We start from the raw sequence: 10,057 nt of genomic DNA, 5'->3' as shown, positions 1-10,057 counted from the left end.
TAGGATATGCAGAACACAGCAAAGCATACCGGTTCGATGTTATAGAACCAAATGACTTTATTTCGGTTCATACCGTAATAGAGTCCCGGGATGCTTTCTTTGATGAAAATCGTTTTTCATCAATAAATAGAACTAAGGACTTAATTCCTAGTTCTAGTGGGTCCAAAGTTGATGATCAAATTTATGATCATGCAGTTTTGCAGGAACCTGAGCTTAGAAAAAGTAAAAGAACAAGAAAAGAAAAAACATTTGGACCAAATTTCCAAATGTACTTGATAGAAGGATCAAGGGAGTCTACAGAGACTAAAAATCTATATTATTTTAATATAGAGGATGATCCTAATACTTTTGAGGAAGCCATGAATTCTCAGGATGTTTCTTTCTAGAAAGAAGCAATAAATGATGAGATGGATTCTATAATGGGGAATAATACGTGGATTTTAACTAATCCACCAAATGGTTGTAATCCAATAGGCTACAAGTGGATTTTCAAAAAGAAAATGAAAGTTGATGGTACCATTGATAAATTTAAAGCCAGACTTGTCGCACAGGGCTTTAAGCAGAAAGAAGGAGTTGACTTCTTTGACACTTATGCTCCAGTAGCAAGAATTGCTACTATTAGATTGTTAATTGTCATTTCAGCTATACACAATCTAGTGGTTCACCAAATGGATGTTAAGACTGCATTTTTAAATGGTGAATTGGAGGAGGAGGTTTACATGAAGCAACCAGAAGGTTTCGTGGTTGCAAGCCAAGAAAATAAAGTTTGCAAATTGATTAAAACCATTAATTATGGTTTAAAATATTCAAAAGATATTTCTATCCTTGAAGGATATTCTGATGCCAGTTGGATATCAAATCAGGAAGATTATTCCTCAACTAATAGATGGGTATTTCTGCTTGGAGGAGGTGCTATCTCCTGGGCTTCTAAAAAGCAAAGTTGTATTTCGGACTCAACTATGACATCTGAATTTATTGCATTGGCAGCAGCATGCAATGAAGCTGATTGGCTAAGGAATTTAATTCTTGAAATTCCAGTTTGGCCAAAACCGATGTCACCTGTTTTAGTACATTGTGACAGCGCTACTACACTGGCCAAAGCATATAACAGTGTTTATAATGGCAAGTCAAGACATATAGGCTTGCGACATAGCTATGTGAAAGAGCTTTTAAGTAATGGTGTTGTGGCACTAGACTTTGTACGGTCCCGGTTCAATCTAGCGGATCTGTTTACAAAAGCCTTGGCAAGGGACATGGTTTTAAAGACATCGGAAGGGATAGGTTTAAAACCCGTTGTTAGTCAAGAGATGAAGGAAAGCTCAACTCTCGCCTAAGTTATTACGTTAGGCCTTGAGTTCAATGTAGATGATTACTTCATTTATTGGCGGCAAGTACTATATTAAAAAGTATCCCTAAAGTAAGTACTTGGTCTGCATTGTAGTAGGGATGAGTTTTACTCTTAACTGATCTTTTGAAAAAATGCTTGGTGCAGGCATGAAATAAAAGATCAGCCTATGTGAGCATGAAGTGTGGTCGCTTCAACAAGTTTGGGTTTGGCTTGGAAATGCTTATGAATGGATACGGACACAGGGCCTTTAATAGTGTCAAGTTATTTTGAGTTGTAGTAACTGTAAAGCTTGTGTGTATTATATCTACGTTTCTTCAAAGAGACTGCGTGATTCAAGGTTCGTCCATCACTGCAATCCGAATTAATGTAACGCATATAATACTATGTGAAAGTTCAATCTGTAAGACACTTTCATTTATGCATGAGTTTTGGATCTATCTTAGTACAGTGCTAATTTTTACTATATAAATGGAGGAGGAATGTTGGAAATTTATATAGTAATAGAGATTAATGTTTCAGATGGTCTACCATGAAAGTATAAATAATATTTGGAGTTGTGGAGTTATGAATATTATTTTAGTTTGGTAGAAAGTAAGTTGGGAAAATTGATTTGGAACCGAAGCTTAATGATTCGTTGGTGTTAACGAATCGTTAGTTTTAACGAATCAATGCATTAATCAATTCGATGGTATCGAATTGAGTTTAACGAATTGATGTACAATTTGTTAAAATTCGTGTTAATGCACACTTCGTTATTTATTCAAATGGTTTCGGTAAAGGCTTAACGAAAGTTTAGTTTCGTGTTTTGCCTGGATGCGTGAAATGAATTAACGAAAGTTGATGGCCCTTTTATTGATTTCGTTGGTTAAAGCCAAATGGTTTCGTTGGTTAAAATGAAATGGTTTCGTTGGTTAAAATGAAATGGTTTCGTCCTAATCAATGAGGTTCACGAATAAGATTAAATCATCTTCTTGTATCCCATAAGATTAAATCTTGAACTCTGTTGCTTTAGATAAGGGAGTTTTAAAGCTTATAGGAAAGTAATTACACGCCTGAAGATCTCGTTTCCTCACTTCCCAATCATCAAACACTCCATTTTGAATAACAGTTAGTTTCTTCAAATGTGACCGATTTCACCATAATTAATGCAGGTGAAGAAGTCTTGTACTTGACAACTTTTTTTAGTGGAATGTGTATAGTAGATCAGAGAACTTTTTAAAAAAAAAGTAATATAAATGTTGGAGAGATGAAAAGCAATCACTTGCAACATCAAAGTGGCCCTTGCGAGTTTAGAAGATCAGAGGAAAGTATTAACTACTAGTCCTTAATGTTAGTATTATTATTATTATTATTATTGTTTTAGCATATGATTGTATTGTATGGTGTTAGGTGTAGTTGACTTAGTGTTGCCTAGTTATCAGGAGTAGTTTCAGTTTAGTTACAGATATACTTTATATCACAATTCTATCATAACTGAATTAGTTCATTCTCCAATCTGGTATCAAGCCGGTATCGATTCTCTCCTCACCGCAAATTTTTCCCCTCCCACCCGTAAGCTCCACCGGCCAGAATTCCTTCCCCCTCCGTCCAAGCCATGTCATCAAGCTCGTCCGATCGCACTGCTTCCGCCGCCGGCAGTCCATCTCCGGCAGGTTCGAATGCACTGTCCGGCGCTCACCACTTTGTGAGCATGAAGCTGACGCATCGCAATTTCTTGTTCTGGCGCACGCAGTTGATTCCATTCCTTCGTGGCCAGGAGTTATTAGGCTATGTTGATGGTAGCTTGCCCTGTCCTCCGGCTACCGTCACTGTGCCGTCGACTGACGCTGCCTCCGGCGCGACTGCCTCCGTCATCCCCAATCCAGCATTCAAGGCTTGGGAGAAGCAGGACCAGTCCATCGTCTCTCTCTTGGTCTCCTTCATGGCGGATGAAGTTCTCCATCTCGCCGTCGGCAAAGAAACCTCCGCCGCAGTCTGGACCTCCATCACCACTGCTCTCGGATCCTCGAGCCAAGCGCGCTGTCTCAGCTTGTTGGGGCAATTCCAGGTGTTACGGCAAGGCCACTCCTCCACCGCCGAGTACCTTGGCCGCGCTCAGCTGCTCGTGGAGGCTTTAGCCCAGGCCGGCCGGCCATTATCTCTAACAGAACAAAACCTCTATGTTTTCAGGGGTTTGAGATCGGAGCTTAAGGCCATGGCAGTTTCCCTCACGGCTTCGGGTTCTCCGGTCACACTGGCGCACCTCTCCGATCATCTCCAGGCCCATGAGTTCATACTCGTGGATGATTATCCGGCAGCAAGCGAATCCGGCAGCGTCACGGCCATGTAAGCCAGTTCCGGGCGTGGGCAGCAAGGCGGCAGTGGCGGTAGGCAGTCTCACAATCCGCAATGCCGTGGTGGGCGTGGCAATTGTGGCGGACAAAATCGTGGCGGCCGTGGTGGTCGTGGAGCACCTCGATGTCAAATTTGCAGGTCTCACGGTCATACGACAGTATACTGCTTCAAACGCTATAATACACAGCCGCCGGCACAGGCTCATGTTGCGATCTCCGGCGATGCCCCGTCACTCCCGTCCACCGCAGCTCCGTCCGAGGCATGGTATCCGGACACTGGGGCGACTGCCCATGCGACGCCGGATGCAGGAATGATGAGCCACTCGGATGAGTACACCGGTCCCGATGTCTTGCGTGTTGGTAATGGCGCAGGTTTGGTGATTTCACGAGTCGGTCATGCATCTTTACCATCTAATTCTAAACCACTATCGTTGTCTAATATATTACATGTTCCGTCGTTGTCTGTTCCGTTGTTATCCGTCCAAAAATTCACGTCTGAAAATAATGTATTCGTTGAATTTCATTTTAATTGTTTTTTTGTGAAGGATTCAACAACCAAGGAAATTCTGCTTAAGGGTCCCACCACTGGCGGCCTATACAAACTCCCAGTCTCCCAGTGTCATCTAGCGTTCGTCAGTTCCCGGACCACTCCCACGATGTGGCACCGCAGGCTTGGTCACCCACATAAGCAACTTCTGAATAAAATTCTTCCAAAGTGCCCGGTTATTCCAAATAAAATTGAACCCATGGAGTCGTGTGTTGCATGTCATCTTGGCAAATCCACAAGTTTTAAATTAGATAAAGTTCCCAATATTAGTGAAAATGTACTAGATTTAGTATATACAGATATATGGGGACCATCACCTGTAATGTCTACAAATGGTTTTCGCTATTTTGTAATTTTTGTAGACGACTTTTCGCGCTTCTGCTGGTTTTATCCATTAATGATGAAATCTGACATTTATAAAACTTTTGATTTGTTTCGTGTTATGGTAGAGCGACAATTCTTGCGCTCTATCAAGTCCATTCAATCCGATTTAGGGGGTGAATATAGGAAGTTACATACCACTTTCCAAACACTTGGCATAAATCACCGCCAGTCGTGTGCTTATACCCATGAACAAAATGGACGGGTAGAACGCAAAAACAGGCACATTGTTGAAATAGGTCTTACCTTATTAGCTGAAGGCAAAGTCCCCCAACATTACTGGGACTATGCTTTTGAAACAGCAACCTGTTTAATCAATTATTTGCCCTCATCAGCTATAAACTTCGAAATTCCTTACACCAGTCTGTTCAAAGTACCCCCACCATACACTTTTCTTCGAGTCTTTGGGTGTCGGTGCTTTCCATATCTACGCCCGTACAACAGGCATAAGATAGAATACTGGTCCACCCCTTGTGTCTTCCTAGGTTACCCACCTACCTTTAGGGGTTACAGATGCATTGATCTGGCAAGTGGGAAAGCTTATATCTGTCGTCATGTCCGATTTGACGAGACTATTTTCCCCTTTTCTACAGGACATATAAATGCTGAGACGTCATTGCCCGCTTTGCCTTGGGCTTCTGGTCCTGTAGTATCACCTACTTCCCCTCTAGTGGTACCTAATGAGGTTCTACAACATACTGAGCCTGAACCCGTGCCTCTGGCACAAGAGCCACCTGCACTGGCTATTACTCACACAGCACCTGCTAGGACTCGCAGGAAAAAGGCTGCACCACAAAGTCGGGATCATGTCATGCGCCTACGTCATATGACTAAAGGCTCGGATGAACAGTTTCAGGCCTTAACAGCCACCACAGACCCAACATGTTACTCTCAAGCCGTGGGTCACCCACACTGGCGTGAGGCAATGGACCAGGAGTTCAATGCGCTTCTCCATAATAACACCTGGTGTCTTGTGGCTCCTGAATCTCATATGAATATTATTGGGTGTAAGTGGGTGTTCCGCACCAAACGCAAGTCAGATGGCACGGTGGAGCGTTACAAAGCGCGCCTCGTTGCCAAAGGGTTTAATCAGGTAGCCGGAGAGGACTTCTTCGACACCTTTAGTCCAGTGGTTAAACCCACTACTGTTCGTATGTTATTCTCTCTTGCAGTGTCCAAGCAATGGACACTACGCCAGCTCGACGTTCATAATGCTTTTTGAACAGACACCTGGCAGAGACTGTTTACATGAAGCAACCTACGGGATATGAGGATCCTACCAATCCCGGACATGTGTGCCTCCTTCAGCGGTCGCTATATGGTTTGAAACAGGCCCCACGTGTCTGGTTTAAGCGCCTTCACGATTTTCTGTTGTCTGCACGTTTTCAATCCTCCAAAACGGATGTCTCCTTGTTCTATTATACGGTTGGGAGTTCCCGGGTTTTCTTACTCGTCTATGTTGATGACATTATTATGATGGGAAATAATGCTGATCTCGTTGCCTCTCTACTGAAACGTCTTGCAACTGCTTTCAAAATCCGAGATCTAGGGGCTCCTCACTTTTTCTTGGGTATAGAAACTATTGTTGATGGTGATTGCATCATCCTGTCACAACGACGTTATATGACTGATCTCTTGGGGCGAGCTGGAATGGTTGATTGCAAGCCGCTTGCCACACCAGCAGCTGTTACAAAGTCAGTTATTCCGTCCGATGAGCCGTTTGAGAATCCGACACAGTACAGACGTGTGGTAGGGGCTCTTCAGTACCTTACCATCACTCGGCCAGATCTTGCATACTCGGTGAACAGACTCTGTCAGTTCATGCACTCACCGACCACTGAGCACTGGGGTCTTGTCAAACGTGTCCTGCGCTACATTAAGGGAACTCTTTCCCTTGGGTTACGGTTTTCACCATCATCTTCTACTCGCATACAGGCCTATTCCGACTCTGATTGGGCAGGGTGTCCTATTGATCGCAAGAGTACGAGTGGGTTTGTTGTCTATCTGGGCTCTAATCTCATATCCTGGCTATCCAAGAAGCAACGCACTATTGCTCGGTCTTCCACAGAGGCAAAATACAAAGCCCTTGCTGACGTATCTGCTGAAGTCACTTGGGTTGTCTCTTTGTTATGGGAGTTAGGTCTGCATTCTGGAGAGCCCGCCTCCTTGTGGTGTGACAATCTTGGCGCTACTTATCTATGTGCGAATCTGGTTTTCCATGCCCGCACTAAACATGTTGAGATTGACTACCATTTTGTCCGTGACAAAGTGGCTTCTGGGGACTTCGTCGTCAACTACATCTCCACTACAGATCAGCTTGCTGACGTCTTCACTAAACCGCTTCCAGCGCCTCGTTTTGCTGCTTTAAGGGACAAGCTCAATGTTGTGCTTCACCAACCTTGTGCTTGAGGGGGTGTGTTAGTATTATTATTATTATTATTATTATTATTATTATTGTTTTAGCATATGATTGTATTGTATGGTGTTAGGTGTAGTTGACTTAGTGTTGCCTAGTTATCAGGAGTAGTTTCAGTTTAGTTACAGATATACTTTGTATCACAATTCTATCGTAACTGAATTAGTTCATTCTCGAATCCTTAATACATTCCCACAAGATGGTGGATAATTCATTTAAGACTCCAATTAAATGCAAAAGTGGTTCATGTTAATATTAACACTGAGTTGTTACTTTTGTGTTCGATTTCATGTCATTGATGTTATGGTTTAAGCTTATATATTGAACTCACAAGTTTGATGATTTTTATTATTTCGAAAAAAGAAATCCTAATTTCAAGTTTGGATATATAGCATTTGAGACATCTAGCTTAACAATCAACATATAGGACATCATATCGAGGCATACATATATTACTAGCATTTTGTGTGCGCACTGCGCGAAAATTTATGCCCGACATTAACAGAGCGTTTGGTTGGAGATGGGAAATTACGTGGGAAAGGAATTGCAATTCCATGGGAGATGAATTATTGGAATAAAGTGGGAATTTAAATTCCAGTGTTTGGTTTACAAGAATAGAATTACTGAAAATTTCAATTCAAATGTTTGGTATACATGGGAATTGTAATGGAATAAGTAGTATAAAGTCAAAAAGTCCATTATTGTTGTTAGACATTAATTTTAGGTTAAAAAATGAAGGGGTAATTTTGACTCATCACTATCTTTTTTTCCCAGGAATTAAAATCCCGGTGGGACATGAGATTTTAATTCCATGAAAATGAGGGAATTGCAATTCCATGAAATTGCAATTCCTTTCAACCAAACAAGGGAATTTTGTGACCTTTGGAATTAGGTGGGAATTAAGTGGGAAGGGAATTAAATTCCCTTCAAACAAACGCCCTGTAAAAACTTGATAAATACAAATACTTAAAAGTTATAGTTCAAATTATATTTCACAATTCCTTAAAGTAGTAAATTTTAATCATCTTATTTAAAAACTATAGAGAAAAAAAAAAGAATTTATATTTTGTTTAATAATAATGTAAACAATATAATTTATACTTATATTTTTACAATACATAAATAAAGTATCTGTAATACTAAGTTATGATTTACCATTCATAAAAATTTAATTAAAATATAATCAACAATTAATATTTGATGCACTGTCGGTGTATAGATGCTATACACCGACGGTGAATGAGGAGGTTATACATCATTAAAAAATAAAATCAATATTAACCAGGTCTTTTTTTGCAAAATATCAAAGACTTTAATTTTTCTTTAAAAACTCTTTTATTTTTAATTAACAAAATATATCTACCTTCCTAAACATATTTATTACTTAATTATTATATATATATATATATATATATATATATATATATATATATATATATATATATATATCTAATTATCTAATTATTAATAATGATAACAAATTTTACCGCTGATCGAAACCTGTAAAAGAATTCGAATTAACAATGTAAATAAATTTCCTATTATTACATATCAATTAAAGAAATTTCTGCCGACACTCAAACCATGTTCAGATTCTACCGACACTCAAAACTATTATAATGGAAATTTTAAAGAGTTCTAATATAAAAATAAATTCCTATTGTTGATTCTATCAAAATTTAAAAATAAATTTCTTTTTGGACACTAAAATTAAAGAATTCTTAATTAAGAATTGTAATTGATATCTAAAAATATAATAAATTTCTAATTTATTATATTTATAATTAAGAATTTTTGAATTTTAATTAACAAAAATCATCAGATTTTCTATATCTATCTTAACTCCTAAATCTATTTAAACCCCTAAACTCCTAAATTTAAATTACAACCTTAGTCACTATTAGAAACATTTGTAACATAACAATTTGTAATAATATATATATTCAATAATGTAAAAAATCAACACTTAATCAAATATTATGTAATAGTCAAATTATATAACTTATTAAAAAGTTTGAATGTAATACACTCCACACAACAATATCCAATAATGTAAAAAATCAAATTTGCAAACTAAGACGATGAAACATAAAACAAGCAACATTTCTTATGTCTTCATTGTTCTCATCAAAATCAGTTATTTTCATTTGTCCCATTTGGCGATTATTGTCCATCTGCAATTAAATTCTATAATGAGAGATCAAAGAGAATTATTATTATGAATATTAAATAATATTTAAATATAAAGAAATTTAAATGGAACTATAAAATAAGTTCATACTACATACCATATTTTTATTTTTCAGTGTACAAGTACGTTTGGTATGCCCTTTATTTTTCCAGGTTGAACATGTAACTCCATTACTTTTAAGCTCTAAAACTCTTTTCATTCTGATAGACTGAGGACGACCATTAGTAGTCACACAAGGAGGGTCGCTCATTGCTACATTATTATCATCATCATCTTGATGACTTATCATGCTTGTCAAACAACCAGTGGAACTAGTCATGCTATCATTAATGTTCAATGCATCTAACTTTTTGAATAAACATTGCAAGCCTTCTATTGTGGTGTCATAATGCTTTTTTGAACGTGAAGCTTTTTCAGAAAGTTGTAATGAGTGAACCATGATATTATTAAACAATGTTGTTGAACATATATTGTAACCCCTCATCTCTTCTTCATTTGATGTGCTTGTAATTTCTCTTTCACTATGCTTGGAGGCTTTACTCTAAAGCAATTTCTAAACTCCAGATGCCTTAGTTGTGGTGACCCCCAAATTGTGGAGGGCAAGAGGGAATAAATCCGTCTCCAGTAGTCAGCTTAACTATGCCAAACAACAAGTGTGTGCAGTTTTTTATTCTTAGACAGTGCAATGTCAAGACCCTCGAAGCCCAAAGACCTATTGGACATAAAAGCTAGGTATTCGAGAAGAACTAGATTGGAAAGATTTTCGAAAGACATATACACTCCCTTGTTGTATAAAGGAGAAGTCAATTCCAGAACTCTTAAGAAGCTGAATCTTACAAGC

This window comes from Ipomoea nil, unplaced genomic scaffold (assembly GCF_001879475.1).
Source record: "Ipomoea nil cultivar Tokyo-kokei standard unplaced genomic scaffold, Asagao_1.1 scaffold3104, whole genome shotgun sequence".
Classification (NCBI taxonomy): Eukaryota; Viridiplantae; Streptophyta; class Magnoliopsida; order Solanales; family Convolvulaceae; genus Ipomoea; species Ipomoea nil.
Note: the sequence above shows the minus strand (reverse complement) of the source record.